This window comes from Dromiciops gliroides, chromosome 1, assembly GCF_019393635.1.
Source record: "Dromiciops gliroides isolate mDroGli1 chromosome 1, mDroGli1.pri, whole genome shotgun sequence".
Lineage (NCBI taxonomy): Eukaryota > Metazoa > Chordata > Mammalia > Microbiotheria > Microbiotheriidae > Dromiciops > Dromiciops gliroides.
This window is the reverse complement of record NC_057861.1, coordinates 462,029,874-462,043,560: the sequence shown is the minus strand read 5'-3', so window position 1 is coordinate 462,043,560 and position 13,687 is coordinate 462,029,874. Positions and strand designations below refer to the sequence as shown.

The 13,687-nt window shown below is 35.0% G+C and overlaps 1 pseudogene; it reads left to right on the top strand.

Annotated features, from left to right (window-relative positions):
• Positions 1 to 12,819, top strand: part of LOC122750417 — a 197,114-nt pseudogene extending 184,295 nt beyond the window's left edge.
• The last annotated feature ends 868 nt before the right edge of the window (positions 12,820 to 13,687 follow it).

Here is a 13,687-nt window from a genome sequence, read left to right as displayed (position 1 = left end):
TTTTGAACCAGGTTCCGGGAGCCTCAGTTGTTCAGCTGTGGCCCGCAGCTCCTGCTGACTTGCCCCGACCCCCTTGGCGCTGGGTTGCTGCCCTGCGCTGGGCCTCCCTTTTGCCCGAGTCAGACCAACCTTTTCCTGAAGTCTTCTAAATTATCTCTGGTTGGAGGACTGTGTCTCTCTGTCTCTTTGCAGGTTCTGTAGTTTCAGAATCCGTCCAGAGGCTTGATTTAATGTTCGTTTTGAGGGAACAGAAGGAGAGCTCAGGCAGCTTGCTGCTTCCTCTCCGCCATCTTCTAATAATTTTTTAAAAAATTATTTTTTCTTTATTTTTTTGCCATTGGAGATTTGATTTTTCACACATGATATACATTCATTTCCCACGTACACTGTATATGACACTATGATATTGTAAATTTATAAAAATAAAGGAGTTTTAAAATATTGAAACCCCTTCATGACTTTTGGCTTGTCCTGTACAAGGAAACCAGAAAGATAGCAATTGAAACTCCCAGAAGTCCACAGGAAAACAAACAAACAAAAAAGAAGAGATAGTGAGGTCCATGGAATCAAACGTGCATACAAAAATGCTGTTTCAGCAACAAACTAGATGAACCAGAAATGAAGTGAGGTAAACTTGACCTAATTGGCATTGCTGAAATTTGGTGAGTGGTTATGTTAAAACTCATGAGAGAAATATGTCTCTGGATAAAAACATTTTCTTTTAAAAATTATTTTATTGATATCTTTTACTTTTATTACCTCCTCCATTTCCCTCCCCTTTCCAAGAAACCACTCCTTATAATAAGGAATAAAAAAGAAAAAAATCATCAAAATGAATCAAGAGTAATTCAGATCGACCTTATATTTGGTATCCCTCATTCATACTCTTCCAGTTCTGTGAAGAGAGGGAACTACATTCCTATATCTTTTCTCTATGGGTGAGCTTTTTCATTATACTTTCATAGTATTTTGTCTTGATTATTTTGCTATTCTTTTCATTTTCATTGTTTTAATCATTATATAGACTATTTTACTAGTTCTTGCCTTTGCAATAGTTCATATAGATATTCGCATGCATCTTTATGGTTTTACAATCATTATTTCTTATAACACAGTGTTATACTGTTTCATTTAGATGATTTCAGTTTCCTTAGCTATTCCCAAATAGATAAGCCTCTATTTTATTTTAAATTCTTTGTGTTTACAAAAAAAAAATGCTGTTATAGTTTGGTCAGGAGCATCCTTGGAATATAGCTGATAATAATGAACTTTCTGGGTTTGAATATGGACATTTTGGTCCCTTTCTTAATGGAGTCCAATTGCTTTCCCAAATGGTCAGATCAAGTTCTACTGAAAGTGTATTAATGTGTCTATCTCAAGTCTTTCGACATTAACTCTTCCCATCTTTTTCAACTTTGCTAATTCACTAGATGTGAAATGAAACCTTATAGTTTTGATGTGCAGCCCATTTGTAGTGATTTGGGGCCCTCATTCATATAGTTGCTATTTATTTGGTATTCTTCCTTAGAGAATTTTGAAAAAGTACTTTTGACAATTTATCCATTGGGGAAAGGCTTTTGGCATTATATATTTGTTTTGTTGATCTTTTGTAAAGTACAGAAATCAGAACTTTGTTAGACTGTTTTTGTGCAAAGATTTTAAAAAACCAATCAACTGTTGCCTTTTTTATCTTGAAAGAATTGATTTTCTCCATTCAAAGGTTTTTCAATTTCATGAAGTAAAAAACAACTACTTTATCTTTTATGATTACATCTATTCCTTATTTGCTAAAGAATTCTGCTCCTCAGCTTTACAATAAAAGGTTCCTCATCTAGTTCTCTTCTAATTCCAAGTGAAGTTATATATCTATTTGAAGCTTATTCTAGCAGATCGTATAAGGTGTTGCTCTAAAAAGAACTTCTACTAAACAGCTTTTCAGTTTTTCCTGCAATGTGTAACAAGTAATCAGTTCTTTATCCAAGAACTTTAGGTTCTTGATTTAATTGGACAGATATTACTGAGTTGAATTATTTTTTATTCTGTTCTATTGGTCTACTTTTCTATTTTAAAACAAGTACCTTTTTTTATAATGTAACTTAAAGTTTTCATTATTACCTTTGAAATCTTTTTTTTTCTCCAAGTCTATTTCTTATTATTTTAATCTAACTCTTTAAAGTATCCTTTTGATAGTTTGATTAGTATAATAATAAATCTGATAATTATGCTAGGCAATACCAGGTTATTACATTGTCATGGACCAACTGTGAGCACTGGATTTTTCTCCAATGATTTAAACTATTTCTTTAAGGAGCATTTTATAATTGCACCTATAGATGTCTTAAGTATTCTGTGGCAGAAAGATTACCAGATATTTTAGACATGTAGTGATTTTGAATGAAATTCCCCTTTGTCTTATACCTTCCTGGGAATTTTGCAGTATGGAATTACTGGTATGGAAATATTATTCTATTGTTCCTTAATTTACATCCTGACACATTCTTGAAGTTATTGTCTTGCTTAATTTCTTTTTTGATGCCCCTGGATATTCTAAGTAAGCTATCATTCTACCCCCAAATTGGGAGTTTTGTCCCCTCAATTTGTATGCTTTTCATTTATTTTTCTTCTCATTACTATTGCTAATATTTTAAGAACTATGGCAAAAAACACCAGGAAAGGGGGATAGCTTTGCTTTATTCTTGTGAAAAGTTGCAATGTTTTGATATTACATATAATTCACATTTCAATTTTAGATAGATTTAGTTGCTTTTGTTCAGTCATTTTAAGTAATTTCTGATACCTGAATGCCCTTTTATATAGGTACTTCTTCATGTTAACAATAGTCCTGTGCCTAAGTTTATAGAATTTTTAGCATTAATTAATGTACTTTGTCAAAGGTTTTTTTTCCTTAAAATTTATTAACATAATCATGTCAGTAAAGATTTTTAAAATATGGTTAAATAGGTTAAATATTTTCCTCATGTAATTTTAGAAAGAGAACTCTTTGTGACCTCTCTCTATTGTTATGTTGTTGGTGTTTTTGAGGTAATTTTTTACTTATTTTTTTCCTGTGATCTAGGATACTTTCAAACCAAATAATTTGTTCAGGTACATCTTGTTTTTCCCCATCAAAAAGCTTTGAACATTGCATTTTAATTGAATATCTATCTTTTTTTCCACTAATAGTTGGGGTCTTTATCTCCTTGGATGAAATCTTCAACAACTTTGCTTTGTAGAACACATTATTTTGTTTCCTGGAAAACCACTCCTGTGCATTTCTGGTGGGTATAGAAGTCTTCTATAATTCAAATTCCCTACTTTGTATTTGAAGTTCTTTCTCCTAGTTACTACCAGAATTCATTATTTGCCATGGAAATTGTTAAATTTAAGCACTATTTGTTTTGGAGTTTGTAACATAGTGGTTTCTTTTTTCCTCTTTGTTCCTTCCTTCCTTGTATCCCTCTTTCCTTCCTTCCTTGTATCCTTCCTTCCTTCCTTCTTTTCTTCCTTCCTATCTTCCTCTTCCTTCCTTCCTTCCTTCCTTCCTTCCTTCCTTCCTTCCTTCCTTCCTTCCTTCCTTCCTTCCTTCCTTCCTTCCTTCCTTCCTTCTTTTTTTCTCTTTCTTTCTTTCTTTCTTTCTTTCTTTCTTTCTTTCTTTCTTTCTTTCTTTCTTTCTTTCTTTCTTTCTTTTCATGGAGGTGATCTATGGATTCTTTCAACTGATACTGTGTTCATAAGTTATGGGCAGTTTTCTAGTATTATTTCTTTCATTGTGGTGTTCAGGTTTTTGACTTATGCTCTTCTGGAAGACCCATAATCCTTTAGTTATTTCTATATATCTTGTCATCACAATCAATATGTTTTGCTTGTATTGAGGCCTGTTTGCTTCTTTTCTTCTAAATATTTGAATTCCCAATTTGTTATGTTCTCTTTCATATCTTTGGCAAGACTTGTCATCATCAATTCAAGGGTTTTTTTTTGTTTGTTTTTGCCAATTATTTTTTCTGTTCAGGCTATAAATGTTGCTTTCGTAATTCACATCTTCCTTTTAGACCATTCTATGATCTCTTGGGAATCCATAGTGTTCTAAGCCTCATTAGATGATGATATATTTTTCTTTTCTTAAAGTATTTATTCACATATTCTAGGACTTTTTTACTTGATTTGGAGGGCCATATTCATTACTGTTCTTAATATCTTCCCTGTTGGTTTATCTGTTAATGCACTAGATCTTTAATTGATTATTTCTTTTCCTTCTGAGATATTTAGTAATTCTCTCAACCCTATTTGTTCAATTTCTTACTACTTCCCCATTGATTGTGGTTTATCTGGGGGTTAAATCTTAGAGGTAAGTCTCTTCCCCTGCTGGGCAATTCACAGTTCATGGCATCATTCTCTTATTCAAGTGATTTTCAGTGGGACAGAACTGGCTCTAGTTGGAGGGTGGCCTCTTTCTTTCAGCATCACACAGCCATATATATGCCCTGCCTCAGATCTCTCTGTTCCTCAGCTTTCTTCTTAAATCTCATTGAAGCACAGAGTACTACCACACTTTAGTTTCAGTCAGTTAAAGCATCTGCCTTTTTGCTTTCCTTCACAGAAAGGAGAACAGGCAGAATTGAGGCCATGGGACAGTTTATGCAGTCCTTCCTGTATGGTGGACAGTGGTAGAAGGGGATGCTGAATGAGTGTAGTAAGGGTAAAGGATTAGACTTCTCAGCTGTTTTCTCATTAGGGTTTTTGCCCCTAGGTTCTTGATGTCCTTGACCATGGAGACAGCTGAAATTTCTTTATTTCTTGAATATAATTCCTATATTCAAGAGGTTTGAAAGGTCTAGAGGATCAGAGAGAACACCAAGTCTTCCATCTTGTTAGTCAGATGACCTTATTTCCTCATGCTCATTATTTTCCAAATGGTAAACCATCCTTCCATAATTGATCTAAATTCAACTTCATTAAAATACATGATTTGAGGGATATGCTGTTATTGTTCTTTTTACTCTATAATTCTTTCTTTATGAATCCAAGGTTTAAATATTACAAATATATTTCTATTTTCTGAAGTTGAATTGATCACGATTACAGACATAATCATCATTATCATGGGCCACCTGCAGTAGTGGAGGATGAATGAATATGATGCCAGAGGACCTAGATTTGAATGTCAATTTGACTATCAATTCCTTATATAATCTTATAGGAGTCATTTAAGACCTTTGTAAAATGAGCATGTTGTATTAGATGATATCTACAATTCTTCTTGCTCTAAATATGAGAGGCTATGATTATTATCATACTGAGCTCTAAGAATATTTCTATCCAGTGAGCTGGAATTTGTCAAGGATTAGAGCAGCTTCTCCCATGTAAATATTTGAAAACTGTAAAAATATTCTTGCTCTTTTTATTTTTCTGGATTTTATATGATTGACTCCCTTTCTTGTTTTGACTTGTTTTTACAACATATTTTTCTTTGTTTCAGATTTCACAATTTTATGCTTATTCATTATTCATTTATCTTATCTATGTAGGCTAATGATCTGCAAACTGTAAAGGCTCTCTGATTAAAGAGGAATTGAAGGTCTAAATTAGAGAGGTAATAGCAATAATATAGGTAAGGATATATGTTTTGTACATAACTTCTATGAATGAGTTGAAGTCCAGGATTAGAGGAAGTATACTTCAGTGTATCAAAAGACACAGTGATTTACTAGAGGGAACATTTTCCAGCCAATTACAAGGAATCAGGGAGAATGGAAAAGGTGCCAATTTTCAAAAGTGAAATTGGCAGATTATAGAAATGATAGATGAGTTAGTTTGATGTTAATCCCTGCAAAACTTCCATAATTATTCTCATAATTATTATAGATTATTAAGCAGATGGTCTGTGAGCTTTTAAGAAAAGAAGTGGAGATCACTGGGAGACAGCATGGTTTCATTAAAAACCAGTCATGCCAAACTAATCTAATTTCCTTCCTTGATAGGGTTACTACACTGCTAAATCCAGGGAATGCCATAGACATCATACATCTTGATTTCAATAAGTCATTTGATGGAGTCCCATAATGTTCTCCTGGAAAAGATGGAGAAATGTAGCTTGTATGATGTTTAGGCAGTTAGGAAGACGTATAACTGGTAATCATAAATTTATATAAAGCTGGAGGGTAGTCTACACTGGCACATCTCAGGATTTTATCGTTGACACTATGATGGCCAACATTTTTATCAGTTACTTACATAAATATAGGTCAATCATTTTAAAAATTAAATGTAATGTAGAAATGAAGTAAATAAAATAGATAATATGCTGGATAAAAGAATAACCATTATAAATTATTTTAATGGATTGGAAGTATGAGCTGATATGGACAAATATAAAGTCCTGAACAGAAACTCAAGATATCCAGTTTTATATCTATCAGATTGAGAAGGCCTTATTTGCCATAAATTCACATGAAAAAGACTTAGGGGCTTTACCTGACAGCAAAATTGATATGGGCACAAAAGGGTTAATATGATCTTAGCTGATATACATGGCACAGTAATGTTTGAAGGAAAGATGCTGGTGGTCAATCCAACCTCGGAATATATAAATATATTTCTAATATTTAAACATTGGATGCATAAAGAAAGAATTATAGAGTATTATCAATACAATCAATTAAAAAATTCATTTGCCCTATGGAATATCACATTCCATGCCCTCTGATCCTTTAATGTAGAAGCTGCTAGAGCTTTTGCTATCCTGCTGAGGCTCCACAGTACTTGACTTCTTTCTTTTTGGCAGCTTGCAATATTTTCTCCTTGACCTGTCTAAAATATTTCTAGGAGTTTTCATTTTGGGATCTCTTTCAGGAGGTGATAAGTGGATTATTTCAATTTCTATTTTGCCTTCTGCTTCTAGAATATAAGGGCAATTTTCCCTGACAATTTCTTGGAAGATGATGTCTAAGCTCTTTCCTTGAACATGGTTTTCAGGTAGACCAATAATTTTTTCATATTATCTCTCCTGGACATATTTTGCAGGTCAGTTTTTCCAAGAAGATATTTCATCTTGCCCTCTATTTTTTTATTCTTTTGGATTTGCTTTATTGTGTTTTGGTTTCTCATAAAGTCACTAGCTTCCATTTGATCAATCCTAATTCTTAGGCAATTATTTTTCTCAGAGAGCTTTTGTACCTCCTTTTCCATTTGGCCTATTTCACTTTTCAAGCTGCTGACTTTTTTCTAAAGTCTTTCCTGAATCACCCTCATTTCTCTTTACATTTTTTTCTTCTACCTCTCTAACTTTATCTTCAAAGTCCTTTTTGAGCACCTCTATGGCCTGAGACCAATTCATATTTTTCTTGGAAGCTTTAGATATGGGGGCCCCGACATTAACATCTTCCTTGTCACTAAAGAAACTTTCTATGGTCCTCACTATTCTCTGTCTGCTCATCTTGCCTTTCTTATACTTGACTTTTAGCTCCTTAAAGTGGGGCACTGCTTCTAGGCTGCACTATACCAAGCTTCAGGAGGTCCCAGGTGGTATGATTTAAGCAGGAGCAAGCTCTTCACTGGCCTGGCCTATTCCCTGGTCCATAGATAATGCCAGACCAACTTGCTAATCAACCAGCTTTGTGTGTTGTGGTTGTCAGCTCTGATGAGCCTGTGTCCCTCCCCCACCTGGACCACTGCAACTCAAACCTTCCTCCTGGTTCCCAGCAGGGGAGAAAAACCCAAGTTCTGCCTCAGCCCCAGAATAGACCCCTGTAATCTCCCCCCTGCCAAGGGCTCAGCCCTCTTACCAGAGTGTGAGCTTACTCCCAGACGAAACTGGCTCTTCAGCTGATTCAGAGGTTTTTGTAGGTCTCTTTCTCTGGTGAGGCCTTCCTCGGACTAGGTCTGTGTCAGCATGAATGTGGGATTGGTTTCTACTCTTGTTTCAGCACAGCAGCTCCCTCCTTCCAACCTTCCAAGCCATCCTTGGTTGGAAAATGATTTCAGGATATTCTTCTATGGATTTTGAGGCTCCAGGAATTGTCCTATGGAATTATTTGGATGTTTTTTGGAGTCATTGTGCCATGAGTTAAAGAGCTCACTGCCTTTCCTCCACCATCTTCAAGCTCATTATTTTCTGGGCAAAAGGGGAGGGTGGCTCAGCACAGCTCAACACAGCATGCAGCTCTGTGATACATTATCTTAAAAAAACAAATCAATAAATCAAGTTTAATATGCAATGGTTGGAAAGAAAACTTTTTTTGGATTAAAAAGTGGTTACAGACAACTAAAAAAAACTTTCCCCAAGTATAAAGAATATAATAATATCTTAGTCGTAGGGGCAGCTAGGTGGTGCAGTGGATAGAGCACTGGCCTGGATTCAAGAGGACTTGAGTTCAAATCTGACCTCAGACACTTGACAGTTACTAGCTGTGTGACTCTGGGCAAGTCACTTAACACCAATTGCCTCACTAATAATAATAATAATAATAATAATAATAATAATAATAATAATAATAATAATAATAATAATATCTTAGTCCTGAGAGTTTTCTTATTATTACTAAACAAATTTTTGTTGTTATTGTTGCTTTTTTGATGCAAATTTATCTTTCCTCAAATCAGTTCTTACCTTTGAGGCTAGTCTTGTTTAATGAAAGTTATTTTTTTTTATCTTTGGCATTATGTTAAAAAGATTGGGGGCAGCTAGGTGGTGCAGTGGATAGAGCACTGGCCCTGAATTCAGGAGGACCTGAGTTCAAATAAGACCTCAGACACTTAACACTTACTAGCTGTATGACCCTAGGCAAATCACTTAACCCCAATTGCCTCACCAAAAAAAAAATAAGCAATATTATTTGGTAGACTCAATTTATAATCTTAAAATTATAGTAAAAGAATAATAATTTTCAAAACTCCACAGATATGGCAAGAATACTTTTCATTCTTAATACTCATTAAAGTAAGTGTCAAGTTTTGAAAGTATTTCTGTGCTCTCTTCAGGAGCTTCTAGCATTTCATTCTAGAAGTTCAAATTTCAGTTTAATTTGGGATGTCTACATTATAAAAAAAGTTGCTTCAGTCTCTTTGAGGTATTGAATGATGATCTAAGGATAGAAAATTTGCTGTAAATAGGACTCATCATCTTATCAGTTTCCTTCCTTGTCCTGCTGAGCCTCATTGCTGAATTCTGAATAGTTAGGTTCTTCTGATTAAAATTCCAAATTTCTGGTGGTTTTAGTATAGGTGTTTTCTTGATATATAAAACTGTTCTGACCATATCAATAATAAAAGCCACAAAAATCATATGATTACATCAATAGGTGCATAAAAAGCTTTTGATTTGTCACAAAATACAACATTCATTTTCATTAAAAACATGAGAAAGATTAGGAATAAAGGGAGATGTTTAAAAAATATGAGTAGTATCTATCTAAAACCAAGAGCAAGCATACTAATTAAAATGGATATAATTGAAGCCTTCCCAGTAAGATCAAGGCTGAATCAAAGATGTACATTATTACCACTATTATTTAGTATTTCATTAGAATTGCTAGCAATAGCAATCAGGCCAGAAAAAGAAGTTGAAGGACTAAAAATAAACAATGAGGAAATAAAATTATCACTCTTTGGAGATCATATGATGGTATAATTAGAGAACCCTAGAGAATCTACTTAAAAAAACCTTGCTGAAACAATTAACAACTTCAGGAAAGTTATAGGATATAAACTAAAACAACATGAATCATCAGCTTTTCTATAAATTACAACAAAATCCAGTAGGAAGAGATGGAAAGAGAAATGCTGTCTAAAATAATGACAGACAATATAAAATATTTGGGAGTCTACCTGACAAGATAAATCCACCTGAACATAATTACAAAATACTTTTCACACAAATAAAGACATATCTGAACAATTGGAGAAATATTAATTTCTCATGGGTAGGGTGAGACAATTTAATAAAAATGAAAATTCTTCCTAAGTCAATGACTTATTCAGTGCCTTATCAGTCAAACTACTAAAGAATTATTAAATAGAGGTAGAAGAAATAATCACAAAATTCATCTGGAAGAATAAAAGCTCAAGAATATGAATAGAATGGTGGATCAGTGGACTAGATTAGCTATACAATACAAGAAGTAAATGGTCATAGTAATCTAGTGCTTGATATACCTGAAGATTCAAGCTTGGGGGAGGGAGTAAGAACTGACCATTTACCAAAAATTGGTGGAAAACCTGGAAAGAAGTTTGACTGGAACCAGGAATAGACTAGCATCTCATGCCATATACCAAGATAAGGTCCAAATAGATAAGTAATTTAGACATAAAGTATCATATCACTAGTAAACTAGAGGAGCATGGAAAAGTATAATCTTAAGATGAACAGATAAGGGAAGAGTTTAAGTCCAAAGCAGAAATAGAGAGGATCATGGGAAGTAAAATGGATAATTTTGATTACATGAAATTAAAAAGATTTTGCACAAACAAAACTAATGCAGCAAAAACTAGAAGGAAAACAGGAAACTTGGAAAAATTAACAAATTTCTCTGAAAGACTTCATTTCTCAAACATATAGAAAACCAAACCAAATGTATAAAAATATTCATCAATTGATAAATGGTTGAAAGATATGAACAGGTAGTTTTAAGAAGAAATTAAACCTACAAAACAATCATAAAGCATGTTTTGTATCACATCTTATTAGAGAAATGCCAATTAAAAGTTCTGGGATTCTAACTCACACTTATCAGATTGGCTAACAGAAAAGGAAAATTACAAATCCAGTAATTGTTATTAAAAAATTATGACACTCATGTATTGTTGGTAGAGTTATAAACTACTCTAAACATTCTGAAAAATAATTTGGAACTTTACCCAAAGAACTATAAAACTGAGCTTACCTTTGACTAAGCAAGACTACTAGGTTTGCATTCTCCCCTTCCAAAAATCAAAGAAAATTGAAAAGGGCTTATTTGTACAAAAGTATTTATAGCAGCTCTTTTTGTAGTGGCAAATCCTGAAAATTGTGGGGATTCCCATCAATTGGTGAATGGCTGGACAAGTTGTGGTATATGATCATGATAGAATATTGTTGTGCTATAAAAAATGACAAAGAGGACATTTTCAGAAAATGTGGGAAGATGTGTATGAACTCATGTAAAGTGAAGTGAATGGAACCAAGAGAACATTGTACACAGTAACAGCAACATAAGGATGATAAACTATGAAAAATTTAACTACTCTGATCAAGAGTGAGCCAAAAAAATTCCAAAAGACCCATGATGAAAAATTCTATATACTACCAGAGAGAGAACTGATGAACTCTGAATGCAGAGTAAAGTATACTTTTTAATTTTCTTTATTTTTCTTTTTCCTTTTTCTGTGTTTTCTTTTGCAACATGACTAATATGGCAATATTTTGCATGACTTCACATGTATAATTTATATCAAATTGCTTGCCTTCTCAAAGAAAGGTAGGATGGAGGGAGAGAATTTGGAACTCAAACATTTTTAAAATTATAATGCTAAATATTTTTACATGTAATTGGAAATATTTAGTGAAATAAAACCAAATATATTTTTTAAATTATAAAAAACAAGAGAAGGCCGGCAGCTGCAGAGGAGGAAGAGCATGCTTTACTCATTGCTTCACCCACAGTCTGCACCCCAGGCTCCCAGGGCTCATCCAGCAAATACTTGGTGGAGTTTCAGGCAGGAAAAATGTCATTAAAAGGAACTACAGTTAGCCCCAGATAAACAGAAAGGGCTTGTACACATCCAACAAACTGATGATTCCCTCATTCATTTCTGTTGGGAGGATAGGACTTCTGGTATCATAGAAAATAACTTAATTATTTTTCCTAATGATTGTGAATTTAAGTGAGTACCTTAGTACACTACTTGGTAGAGTATATGTACTGAAGTTCAAGGCAGGGCCAAAGTGACTCTTCTTTTGGATGCAGGAGCCTAAGACTGAGAAGGATGAGGAACATTACAGGAAAGTAAATTAATATTTCAATAATCCACCTAATCCAGGAGCTTTGGGTGCAAGTGGAAGTGGAAGCCATGAACTTTCAGCACTTTGAGATGAAGGTGGTTTGCAGAGCCTTTTCGGTAACCTGAGCTATAATCAGCTCGTGCAACTTAATGGACCAACTGGCTTGGGAAGACTTGGTAGGTTTGGTGCACTGACAGGTCCTTGTCTGGCTAGCTTACTGGGTAATGGAGAGCCTCCAACAAGTAACTCTTCATCAACCTCCTGGAGACAGTCAGTTTCTGTAACCCCATCTTCCACCTCTTCTTTTGTTCATGCTACAGCAGCACCCAATGTTCAAGCAATTGCCTCTGCAACTATTCCAAGCCCTGCACCAAGTTTAGGTAATGGAAGCAGCACAGCAATAAGCCCAACGCAACCTATTCAACTGAATGACCTTCAGAATATTTTAGCTACTATGAATGTGCCATCTGGGGCAGGAGGTGGATAGGAGGCTGACTTGGCCAGTGTAAAAACTCCAGAGATCTTGGCTTCTATTCTTGTCAATGCTAAAGTCCAAGAGCAGTTGCTACCTTATCTTCCCTCTTGAGAATTTCTTCCACAGACTGCAGAAGAGGTTCAGGACACAGTTTCAGCAGGCATTAAGTATGTTCAATGCTGCCTTAGCCTCAGGACAGCTTGGCCTACTTATGAGTCAGTTTGGTTTACCAAGTGAAGCTATAGATGCAGCAAATAAGGGTAACATCGAATCATTTACCCAAGCCATGCAGAACAACGTCAAATCAGACCAAAAGGAAAGAGGTGCAAAGGACAAGATAGACAAAGAGGGAGATATGAGTTTCAATTAAATTATTTGCTGTCTTTTAAGATATTGGATATTCTTAGTAATTGATTTCAGTACTGTCACTAGTTTATTGCATACATTCATGCCTACATTCAGCCAACAGAATAAAAGACTTTTCTTTAAAACAAGAGAAGGGAAGAGTAGGTCCCATGACAGCATCCTTGTGATAATGGAGGCCCCAACATATCTGATTTCTCAGTGGTGACTGTTACGATAATGTAACACAGAGTAGATATTACTTCCAAATAGGTCCACTGATCTGAAGCATTAATGTCAGGGGAAAAGAAGCCTCTAAACTCAGTCATTGAGTAGGGTCAAACACCAAGCTCTGCTAATAAAGAGTCCAAGGTGAAGCAGGTGCAGGATTCTTGGTGTTTGTGTCCTTCTCTGTTTCCTTTTCTGGATCCTCTTCCAGATCTTGCCCTCTAACTGTAGGTGTCCCTCTCTGCTGACCTTTAGTATCGCATCTCCAACTGCTTTTCAGACATCTCAAACTGTATGTCCAGTAGTATGTCTAAAACAGAATTCATTATCTTTCCCTCTAAATTTTCCTCCTTTCCTATCTTCCCCATTACTATAGAGGACAAAACCATCTTTCCAACCCCTCTGGCTTGCCACCTAGGAGTCATCTGGGAGTCCTCACTATTTGTCACCACCCAAACCACATTTTCAATTTGGTGCCAAAGTTTGCTAATTTCACCCTTTGTGACATCTCTGGAATATGCCCCTTTCTCTCCTCTGACACAGCCACCACTCTATTGCAGACATGTATGACCTCATACCTGGTCTATAGTAATACCTGCTGGTGGGTCTGCCTTCCCCAAGTCTTACCCACTCCAATTTATCCTTTATTCAATCACCATAGTGATTTT